The sequence below is a fragment of the Thunnus albacares genome, chromosome 1 (assembly GCF_914725855.1).
Source record: "Thunnus albacares chromosome 1, fThuAlb1.1, whole genome shotgun sequence".
NCBI classification, from domain to species: Eukaryota; Metazoa; Chordata; class Actinopteri; order Scombriformes; family Scombridae; genus Thunnus; species Thunnus albacares.
The window spans coordinates 30,727,002-30,739,328 of NC_058106.1; the positions used below are offsets into that span (position 1 = coordinate 30,727,002).

The 12,327-nt window shown below is 37.8% G+C and overlaps 1 protein-coding gene across 1 annotated transcript in view; it reads left to right on the forward strand.

Moving 5' to 3' along the window:
- The window catches only part of LOC122984305 (A disintegrin and metalloproteinase with thrombospondin motifs 7), a 91,124-nt gene that overhangs the window by 77,285 nt on the left and 1,512 nt on the right, over positions 1 to 12,327 (forward strand). The gene's annotated exons all lie outside the window — the stretch shown is intronic.

Sequence of the window (12,327 nt, forward strand, 5' to 3'; positions counted from 1 at the left end):
TACCATACCCCAGGAAATGGTTTGAAGTCTGAGATCAGTGTTTGGATTTCTTGTTATGAGTTTGACTGCAATGAAGGAAAAGATGGACCCTCATGTCAAGTGATTGCAGCAGGACTTTCATTATAGGGCATCTGTGCAATTGACACAAGACAAAAAGGCTTGACCTTAAAGCAGCTGACGGTAAAATTTCCATTTCCGTTGATACTGGCTGTGGTCAGGGCTGCTCACAGTGGAGTTGATTGGACAGTGACTGTAAACATGCACATCAATGGGAATATTGAGGGGGAAATGTCAAACTGAAGCAATTACCAAGACCTTTAACATGAATTGGAGTTGTGATTCTTGAGAACTCCAATAAAAGATATTCAAAATCAACATGAGGAACAAAATACACAGAAGTGCATAGATGAGGGAAGTTCACATAGCAGCCTCAGTATCTGACTGATTTGATTACATCTGTACAATCACAAAGAGAAGCGATAAAGACAAAATGACTTCAAGAATTTATGATTTTTTTCAGATATTATAGGAGTGACTTGTGCAGAAAAGCTGCAGCTCTTTATCAGCAGGACGCCTCCATTGTTTTGTATAATAATTATGTGCATACAGTACATTTATTTTAAGGCTAATTAAAATTAAACCACCTGATGGCACCAGCTCTATTGGCTTTATGAAGCACTGTGCCTTGCCATACTTGGTTGTCAACAGCAGCATTGATATCACTGGGAATCCACCAGCTCTTCCACTAATGATACCGCACCACAAGACCAGTGGAAAGGCTGACAACAGTAGCCTCAAAGGTCTTCTTTGTTAACCAGGCATGCCGAAGAGTTGGAACCTTATAGGAAAAAAAGAACTTGGAGTAGATTAAGACATTTGCAATCAAAGCAACTATTCACAGCAGGAAGACTATAGGCTGCATGTCTTCTTTTGCTTGTACCACATCATTCATGGCTTAACATTTTCATCTTTGGCTTTTAATTGTGTTGGACTCTGTCACACTGTATCCCAAACTTTTTCACCTGCATGAGATCTAATCTTGTATCTGTCTTTGATGGCTATGTCTCTTTGAAAATGATTACTAGAAAAGGTTCATTTTTGTACTGGAGCTGTATTTTTGTCCCAGTTGATGTTAGTAATGTCAGGGCACAGGACATCTGCAGAGAAGAGTGGGTTTCAGCTGCTTTTTTTATCTTTGTTCAGTTTTGCAACATAAAAGGTTTACTGTACAACGGTAGAAGTTTTTCTGTGCGGATTGAGGAGCTTATTTTAATTCATAATCCACATAAACAACATCATAATACATGATAAATAATATTCTCCAGCTTTATATGTGTTCCTTTTGCAATACAACAAACATAATTTGCACACAACAGGCCACAGGCCACAACAGTTCAATGGCATTTATGTTTTATATCGAATATGAAATCACTGTGTTCCTCAGAGGGCAGCCTGTCAGAAACTGAAAGCCGGCTTTGGTGACATTTTGAAGGCATGGAGGGATAAAAGTGTTATCGAAAATATTTGAGGCGTGTGATAACGTGGCGGCCGCAAACAGCTGGCCACGTTAGTGCTGTGTGTGACCCCCCCATCTCAGTTAATGTGTTGTCTGTGCTTCCCAGCTGATACCATTGAAACAACAAGGAAATCAGATGGTTGCAAATGTTTTTTTTTTTTGGTTCCCCCCTGATGTCAAATAAAGCGTGGGAAGTTTTCAGGCATAACACCCACAGATAGTAACTTGTGTTGTCACCCCCACAGTCTCTGGGTTTTGCTTACAAAACGTGAAATTCATGTTTTCACATGTGAAATGTCTGAAATCACGTGTGTGGACGTGATAAATTCATGTGTGCTTTTTTTTTTTTTTTTTGTGAATTTCTGGCACAAATCCACAGATTAAAAACAAGCAGACTAAATCCAGAAGGGTAAATTTAATTAAATGAAGATAGTGTATATGGGAATAAAATGATCACCATGATTTTATGATGGTGTGAAAAATTTAATTAAATTAAACTGAAAATAAAGTGAATTTAAGGGCGAGTAAGTCTGAGTAATACCTACCTTGATGCAGAGCAGTAGTATAAAAAGCAGAAGTTTAATCAGTGTCATCATCAGTGTGTGACGTTCCTTGTGGTATGGCCTGCTGCCTCAAAGGAGAGCATTCAACCCCTAGATGAGGGACATCTGCAGGAAATATGTAAATGCAGAAATATATAAAACGGTATCTTTGCAAGGGATCGTCAAAATAGAGCAAACCCATCAAACAGCTACACAGTGCACAGCCTGACATTTGATGCCTGGTTGATTTTTTAAAAAAGTGAAGATCTGATTATACATATACATTTAAGCAATATAACATATGCATTATACATTATGTTGGGTATCTGAGAGGGATAAATATATGTATATCTTGATAATAATAACTTTTTGCTTTGGGTTTGAATTAATTAAATTTTAACAATAAATAAAAATTCTATGAACACTAAGGCTAAGACCTTAATTTGTATTAAATTGTATCCATAAGTATGCATTTTCATGAATAGACTTTATGGGATATTTACAAATGTTCCATCATATTCAAATGTGTTGTTGCAGTTGCTGGCCAATTTTAGATGGATATATTTTTGTGCATTTCCCTCATTTGATATTCAAATTTCGTTTCCACTTGAGGCAAACGGTTGTGTTCAGTAAAATATAATATGGATAAATAAAGTAAGGTTTTTACATGTCTGCATATGCACCAACAGTTAGAGCACAACAGCTAAAATCCACCGGTCGAAGCTACACACTCGATGACTCGATGATGTTGAGGTCGGGGCTTTGTCGGGGTCATATCATCTGCTGCAGGATGCCTTGTTCTTCCTGCCGATGAAGAAAGTTATTTATGACCCTGGCTGTATGTTTGGAGTCATTGTCATGCTGCAGAATATATTTTGGACTGATCAGATGCCTTCCTGATGGTATTGCATTATGGATAAGAATCTAAACATCTAAAGTGCCTAAAACTTTAGCACAGCACATGTCTCTAGATGATGGCAGTCTGCACCTGCAGTAACTAATTTAACTAAAATATTGCCCATGACATTAAGACATTGTATAAGTTTATAGTGAAGGATATACAGAAATAAACCATTGAAGCAACAGGCAATGGTATTTATATAATGTGAAATATTAGCCAAATAGATGTATTTTCAAACTTGCATTCAGCTACAGTGAATCTGTACAAATGTAAAACCCTCCACTGAAACATCAATTTCATTTAATTTGCTGCAGAGTGACCTATACATATTCTGAAACTCAAGGATACATTACAGCCTTCGGTGAAGAATTATACCACTTATATCTGACCTTGCATTCTGTTTGGCATGCATTTTAATGAGTGCTGGTTTCTTTTGATATATAGCAGCACTCCTGCTGGATCCATGTAAATATCACTCCACACCACAGTGTGTGGGCAGATATTAATTCAGAACCATTCTGATGCTGCGTTGGAATTGAGAGAAATCAAGACTAATCAGTCACAGATCAGGAACATCTTGTCAGATTAGAGACTAAGTGTGACGGAAATGTAAAGTGATGGAGCAGAGGGTCATTTTATCCTTCACATATGAGATATATATAGTTGTAAACTTTCTCTACTAAGCAGTTTTCTTAATAGCTCATCTATTTTTTTGTGGACAATGGTCAGGGAGGAATGTTTATCCGATCTGACTTGGGCAACTAGCCAATATCTGACATTTAATAAAAGTCTGGCCATGTGCCAATATACTATGTCCAACTGTGATATAATAACCAGCACTATACACCAGACGAATCGATGGCCAAGAATAATACTGGTCTTTGCTGTATATTTATACTTTTGTCAGATCCTGGAAGGCAAAAGCTGCTCCATGTAGCCTCCCATGAAACATGGAATGAAGCTGCGCACAGAAGCTGCAAACTAACTTATTCAGAGTGTGAAACTAGTGCTGTGACATGAGACATTTAAGACCACGTGTGCAGCTGTGTGAACTCTTAAGAGATTTCCATATTGTATGCCTGCTAATATATCTGGGCTGTAGGTTATTAATATCCCACTAGGAAAGTAAGGTTGGTATTTGTAGCAGTAGGAGGATAAGACTGGCACCAGACAAAGATGGAGTTGATGCGAGTTCATGCTTCACATGGACTGTGCACATGCTTTGGAAGCAAAGGACACATTTCTCAGGCAAAAAATGACGTATTTTATTTTATGATGCATTAGTCACATTTTCTTTAGTCATTCAATTATTGTCAATTAAGCTCTCTCACGTGTTCACTCTGTTACAGGTCCAGTTAGGACCACAACTGCAGCAGAGTCACTGAACCCCCTGACCCTAAGCTCTGACCCCTGAAGAAATGTATATGTATTAATTTCAGTGCGCTGCGTGCCTCTGACTGTAGTACGTGAGCATGGCTCAGTGTTTCTTTGATTTGACTGTCAGTCTTGGTCACTGATCTCGCCCATACATCATAGCTCTAAGGTGCAGTTAGGTTTCGTTTTTTGAAACTGGTCAGCATTTTAACCAATACATCTGACTAAATAAAGGCTTTTAATAGACTCTCCTCGCTCTGCCTGGAAGAGCGTCTGAAGAAGATTTTCTTTTCCGTGACCACATTTCATTTTTTGGCGGTTTTGGCCGGTTTGTCAGAGTCCACCACCTGAAATAGCTTAAATAAACCAGGAGAAAATGACTAGTCAGTTCCCCAGGAAACAAACAAAGAGTACAGTATTCATTTTGACAAAGTATCTAGCATTATCTGTGGTTTGTCTTACCCAAAGAACATCTTAAATACTGAAAAACATCCGCCTCTGAGATGTGCACACAAAATGTAGAGAGTTGATTTTTTTTAATATTTAGTCACGTTGTGCACACTTTATATCTTGCCTTCAAAAACATTATGTTTGGATTGTTTTCTTCTTACAGGTTTAATCCTGATTTCGGTAAAATGTGATTATCACAGTGCATGAAACTTGTAATTAAGATAATCTAATATAACATGTATATTTATGACATATTTTTAAAGAGTTTACAATTTTTTTCACATAATGTTACATCAAGATTTAGTAACAATGAACGCCTGCTTGTATGGGGAAAAGAAAACCTCCAATAAGTCCTTTAAGTTGCTAAATGAAATAAACATTGGGAAGTGTCACACACAAGAGTACTCCTCTCTATGGCTTGTAAGTGTGAAGTGTGAAATGTTTTTTGGGAGGGCATTTTACACCTTTATTAGATCGCACCTGTACAGAGAGATGTAAAACAGGTCCCTATTCGGACTCAAACCGGGCATGTTGCAGTTCATGATTGGTGTCTTAAACTGGTTGTCGCTCTGGAGGTAGATCATGTTGTCCACTAATCACAGGGATTGTGGTTCGATCCCCCGCTCCTCCTGTCCGCATATCACAGTGTCCTTGGACAAGATACTGAACCCCAGATTGCTCCCGATGGTCAGGCCAGCACCAAGCGCTATATGAATGTAGCCATCATCATTTAACTTCCAAGTCACGGATGTGCTCCGGCACCTGGAACAAAGCAAATCAATTAGTAATTAAACATGGAAAAAATGGAGTCGTTAAAGAGGTGAAATAATGACAACTTGGATTGTTAATAGTTCTGTATAGAATACAAAACATTTTATCTTCATCTGTAAAATAATGATGTGACTGGGTTTAGAAGAGGTCTCTGTCAATATTAATCTCAAGGTTGTTTTAGACTCCGCTCTGCCTTATGCACTGAGGTTCACTGGGGTTGTCTTCTTAGTGTGATCTTAGTGTCCTGAATTATGCATACATATATGCTACTTACATAAAATGTCCTTGCATTAAAGGAATGTAGAATTTAAAGTGTTGTAGCTCCAATGGAAATGTGATCTGGTGTGTGAGGCTCTTTCTGTTATCTTCAGGCCCACATTGTTTTTTTCTTTCTGTTTTAAAAAGACATTTTAAAGACCATTTGTTATATATGACAGCACTGTGACATATGTAAGCTATGATTTATAGTGACTAATCTTACATGGAAATTAAAAGTTTGCATTCAGTGTACATGTTGTCTGGGAAAGGCAGAAGGGAGAATGAGAGAAGGTCAAGTGGAATGACCTGTATTGAGTCTGAAGGTCTCTCAGAATACACAGATTCCCACAGCACACAGTTACCATTGGGACCTAATGAGCTACATTGTGTGGTTTTTGTTTGGTTGTAGATGTCTGGAACATTTTGATGAGAAGAAGTGATGCCACCATTGTGCTAATGGCACAGTTTCATAATATAAATAAAAGATTTACTAAGAATCTCATTAAAATTGATAAATTGTTTGTGTGTGTAATTGGTTAAAGCTTTAAAACTTCAGCTGGAACTATTTTCTTTAAAACTCAGTTGAAAAATACAGATGCCAAAATGTGTTATTAGTTAGATTTTTATTGGATGGTATTTAATCCTGCAAGCAAAATTTTCTGTAAATGTTATTCATTTAAAGGCGGTAATATATCCCAAAGTTTCCCTATATAAAGATTTGGTCTAAAGAATCATCAGATTTGAAGATAGTGAGTCTAGATTGGTGGTTTTAGCATTCAAAAATCCTGAATCTAACTATAACTTGCCATCACTGTGTGTAATAATGATTAAGGACAGGTTCAAACATCAGGAAAGTGAGTATGTGGGTTCACCTTCCACTTCATCTGAAGACCTTATCATTGAAAACATCTGTAAAGCCAGCCCACATGCAGCTCTGAAGGGACACATATTTCACTGTAATGGTACACCATTTATCCATAAGCTCTTATCCAGCAGTATTCCAGTGAACTGGACCAAATATTACACCTCATAGATATGGAAAGAGCAGCAACATGTCCACCTCCGTATATATCATATAAGGATATACATGACAAGAAGTACATATAAAAATGCTCTGCTTTCCATAATAATTATCTCTCACATGTTTCTTCCATGATCAATTACCTTATCAAAAATTCTTAAAATTACATTTACTCCTTCTCGCTCATTGAAAAACCCAGAATATACAAATATTGTTCAGCTCAAAAGTTTAACTGCTGGACACAAGATGTCTCCTACTGTTCATTTTCAGTGTATTAGCATGGGAGGATCTAAGTTTCCACATCACACTTGTGTAAGTTGCATACTGGACCACTAGTTGTGATGTCAAAAATCATACTTGTACTTACACATTTTAAACTCATATTTAAGGTGATCTCAGAGAAACTTTCCCCCTTCAGCAGATACATGTGAAATCAGCTTTCTAGCATCAAACTCTGCACATACATCATTCTGCACAGTGAAACTTAAACAGCGAACTGAAGGAACAAGAAGAAAAACACTTTTTTTTTTTTACTGGAGGAAATCTTTAAGTCAGTCAGTCATTCAACAGCTCTTCACTCTGTTCTTCATTCAGTTCATTTATTGTCTGGCTCCTTCATTTAACTTGCTGTAATTAACCCTCTGTGACCCATTGATTATAAGAAAATAAATGCATAGCAACATCCACGTAAGACTCTGATGCATAGGATGAGGGTATGAATAGTGGCTGCCCATGAACTGTTCTCCCTTCTCTCACATCAACCAAGTATTATAATCTCATATAGTGAAAGAGAAACATGCTGCGGAAGTCCCACGTTCCACTGTCCCCTTTTGTTGTTTACTGTTTCTATATGGGGCATGCTGGAGTGTGGAGCTGAGGCAGGATGGGTGAATGGGTCAGTGATAGCAAATGGGGAGTATAGAAGAAGAGTAGCACACAGGAAATGCTATGTATTGAGTTGCAGCTGTGACCTTCGAACCCCACTGATGTCATGGAGTGACTCTGATTCGGGTGACATTGGAAATACAGCCCACTGTTTCTTGAGAATTGCTTTATACAAGAGAAGTAGATTCAGTTGTAGAGGATGTATAAGCCATGTTGAATGGTGCAGCCCTGGTTGGAGCACAGACTGAAGCAAGCAAACACTTCTGTTCAAAATAAAATATTATTGCCACCATAATGCCACCAATTACACTTGATTTTTCCCACCAAAGCTTTGGTTCTAGAAAAGCTATCGTAAAAGATGTTGCTGTATTTCCATTACATTTGCTGTGAATAATCATGGTCTTCAGATAATGAATACTATTGATTTTGATGAACTTCTAGTCTTTCCTATAGCACCAGTCTCAGGTCACATTACCAACTTTGTACACAAGATATCACAAAAAGTATTTGACTGGTTTCAATTTAGGTGACAACTTGTGTTTTCTTGTAGTACTACCCATACGCTGACATTTGCTAGGATATAAAAAAATTCATGAAGTGCAATTGATTTGGCTGAGTACTTAAATGCTTCTCAAGGGGGAACTCCACCGATTTGAACACATCACAGTTTGTACAGGTCTTGGGGGTTACTACCAAAGATGCTTTATAACAGAAGAAGACATTTTACAAGCTGCGCCAATGGTATGAAATGGTATACACTTCCTGTCTCCGAAGTGGGCGCGGTGACCTCTCCCCCCCGTCTGAAAAATGCCATTTTAGTGCCAGAAATGTGAAAAATGTGTCCAGTATTTACTTTGGTGACTATGGGATGAAATCTGTGCTCACATTCTCCCATTGGAGCAAATAGACTCAGAACCCCCACTAGTCTCAGAAACCCACGTGACACAGATACAGGAAAGTGCACTGTCTCCTTTCTGAACTGTCTCTGGTACTACTGCAAATGTTAAAAAAAGTGTTAATCTTGTTCTGGCCCTAGAGGGAGCTGTGCGAAATCTGATAAACTCTCTCAAGTGATGTCACTCAAGGCATAGTCGCTTTAGTGGTGTGGACTGAGAAAGAAGTGAGGTCAACAGACCTTTGTAGACCGCTCCTCATCTTTGCTTAAGGCTAGTGGTTCGAGGCTACATTAGCCCCTACAAGCATTAACACAACTGAGTCTGTACAGTTGAGTGAATCGATTTGAGTTGCTTTGTGGCCGATGTAGGAGCCAGTTTTTGAATGCATGGGGAATCTCAGGTTGTGTTCTCTGGTTTTTTAGTAAAATGCTAAATCTGTTGAGTAATCTTTTAAAGACAGTCAGGCATATTGTTTGTGCCTTAAAGTAGAAACCAAGTTAGATTTGTACTTGTTCATATGCATTTGCAAAAGCAGCCTTTGCAGCTTGTGTGCAGAGCATGCCTCTCAAAAGCTGAAGCATTGCTGTACTTTCTGTACTTTCAAACTATATTATAACAACAAGATTTTTTAGACATGTTAAGCATTTTTCTCCCAAATTGTTTTGTGGTATATCTCCTATATTGTGACATTGACAGTAGAGAAGAGGAGGGTGTAACAAATGTTCTAAGCTGCCAGGAACTGCCTGAACCTCTTAGTTGCTTAGTTACATAGTTTCTTCCCATGTTAAAGTATAAATGTATTTCTTGCCAAATGTTTGAACAAAATACAGTTATACAAACACCCTGAAGAAGGTTGTTTGTCCCGCTATGTGTGGGTTGTAACCCAGCTCTATTTTAACATGCACAAGTATTTTCTGTTTTTAAGAATTTCACCATGAAATAGCCAGCTGAATAAAGTCTTTATAACTTTTTGCCAGAAGATTGCCTTGAACTTTTCTATCTTTTTTGAAGATAGTTATTTTCGAGTTCCTTTAAAAGAAAATCAGGACTACTAAGGGACTGAGTATTAACAAACTTTTTTCTTTTAAAAAGTTTCATAAATATTACCATTTCACAGTACAAATCCATTATTTTTAATATTACTTAGAAACAGTCGACAGTTTGCTCTCAACATCAGCCATCTGCTGTCTGCAGTCACTCCGAGCTTTGGGACTTATGATTTACATACAAAAGCATTTTAATCTATTAACTCATCTAATCTGAAACTCATAATGTCACACTTCATATGCAGACTATGGTGATGATGGAGACACACATGAGGAAAGTTTCAACTTCATTTAAAGTACTTTCTGTTGGGGGTTGCAGCTCTCAGAGAACTCTGGGAAAAAATGTTTCTCTGCTAAAATGAATAGCTGTCGCTGGCATTGAAAAGCACACAACATTGCAATTTGCAGAAGCTTTCCAGCTGACCTATAATACTTAAGTCGTCTTTTAAAGCCATCAGCCATTGCCTCCGCCTCTCAGAAACTAGGTTCCAACAGGAAAGTGTGGGTTTTTCTTGTGTTTTTCTTCCTTTTTTTTACCTTGAGAGTCACTCTGGAGTGCCTCTTGTGGGAAATTAAGCGGCAGGTGGTTAAACTAACTTTATTCCTGAAGGGCCTTTGAGTTCTAACCACATAACTGTTCTTATATGAGAAAAGCTAAATACAGTAAAATCAGGCTCTGAAACGTTGAGTGCCTGATAAAGTGAAATGCTTCAATATCAGCCCACTCTTAAAGTCACTGTCTGGCCTGGTTTTTCAATTTAATGCTTCTGATGTAACTGCTTTGACCTAAAAGACCAGGCAGCACATAGTCTTTGGTTGATGGATACAAGTCTGTGTTCACAAAAGTACAAATGCCATTTTTAATTTTTTTATTTTTTATGTTATAAGGGGTTGCCCTCTATCAGAATACACAGATTAAGGTGACAAAAAGCCCAGAAACTCCTATTTCACGTTAGATTTTAGTGCACCTTGGGTATAAATATGCTTGAACCACTAAAAATGTGCTCATTAAAAAAAACTAATATTGAGGTTGAAACCTGCTGTCACTCCATAATTGATTGACAGGCCTTGGCATATATGGGCTAAAACTACACAATTATTTCAATTAAATCTAAAGCAAAAGGTTAGTTTACATCAGGCAGTTAATAGTATAGAGAAAGACAAGAAACAAGGGGAGAGGGGTATGACATATTCCAACCTTTATCCATTCAGGTACAGGTATGCCCCCTTACTCCCCAATTAGTATGCATGCACTTGAATGACCTCATTAGTGTTGACGGTTGTGTTTGATATATGCTGTTTGATTTTAATTACCCATGTTAGCAGCATAGCTCTAAGGCTGGAAATGTCAGACTGTCTGTCAGCTGGTCAATAGGTCCTCCACTTTTGTCCACACTGAAATATCTCAACAAGTATTGGATGGATTGCCATGAAAGTTTGTACAGACATTAATGGTCCCCACAGGATCAATCCTAATGACTTTGTTGATTCCTTGACTTTTCCTCTAGCGCCTGGCATGTGGTTTTGAATGAAATGTCTCACTGTTGGATGGATTGCCTCAAATTTGGTCCACACATTCAGGATAAAATTAAATGACTATAGTGGTCCACTGACTTTTTATTCAGCGCCACCATCAGGTTAAAATTTCAATTTCAAAGAGTTCACCTGACTCTGCAGTGCCCCTTTTTGTTCTGGTTTTCCAGCTCACAACTTTCCTGTTTTCACTTTCACCTCTCTCATATCATTATTTTCAGCTACACCAGGCAGCTGTTTTCAATGACAAAACTAAAACTAGTAAAAATTAAATGTGCACTGCCTGTCTTGCACAGAACGGCAGACAAAGAAACTCTCTGCAGTAGCTGGTGAACATATTGGAACATTTAGCTGTTAAAGAGCCATTTATTTAGCTCAGGTGCTGGTAGAGACCAAAACATAACACAAAGCTAAAAGGAGAGAGAATATTGGAGAAACAAAACTCCAAATGAATCCTAATGTTGCTCTATGTCAGCTGGATATGTAAACAGGCAATTACTTGCCGACACGTCCACCATATCAACTTTTTAAGATAATAATGTGTCAATGTTGTGTTTACAACTTGTTTCCAGTGCCATGAGTGGCCAAAAAGCATGTATTGTAGGCTTAAAGAACTACTGCTGACATACATTTTCTATAATGGATATTGGTTTGGATTGTAATGGTTAAAATTGCGTTTACACAGCCTGTTCTGGTCCTGCTGGGTGACTTTAATATACTGTAATGCCACCATTCCATCATTCAAAGGATTTGTGTCAGTAATTCATTACATTCATTTACATCATAATCTTCTTGGAAGTATACAGATAATAATACGTTGTTTACATTTTCACAGCTTTAACTACAAATAACAGAGTGCACATTTTCTCAGGAGCCAATATTGTCTCCCACGCCACACTAATTTGACAGTGCTGTAGAAAACCCTTTTTCAATTTGAATTCAAGGAAAAGCATTTGCAGTAGCTTGCAAGATCACATGCGCTTGTAGTGACTGTTAATACTGATTTGATCTCTATATTTCTCTCAGGAAGCTCTTGTTTGTGTTTTTAAAACATGGGGGGGATTTCTTGACAATGCTGCTCATCATCACAAGAGTTTTTCTGCATTAACTCTAATCAAGGTCAAAGTATATTTT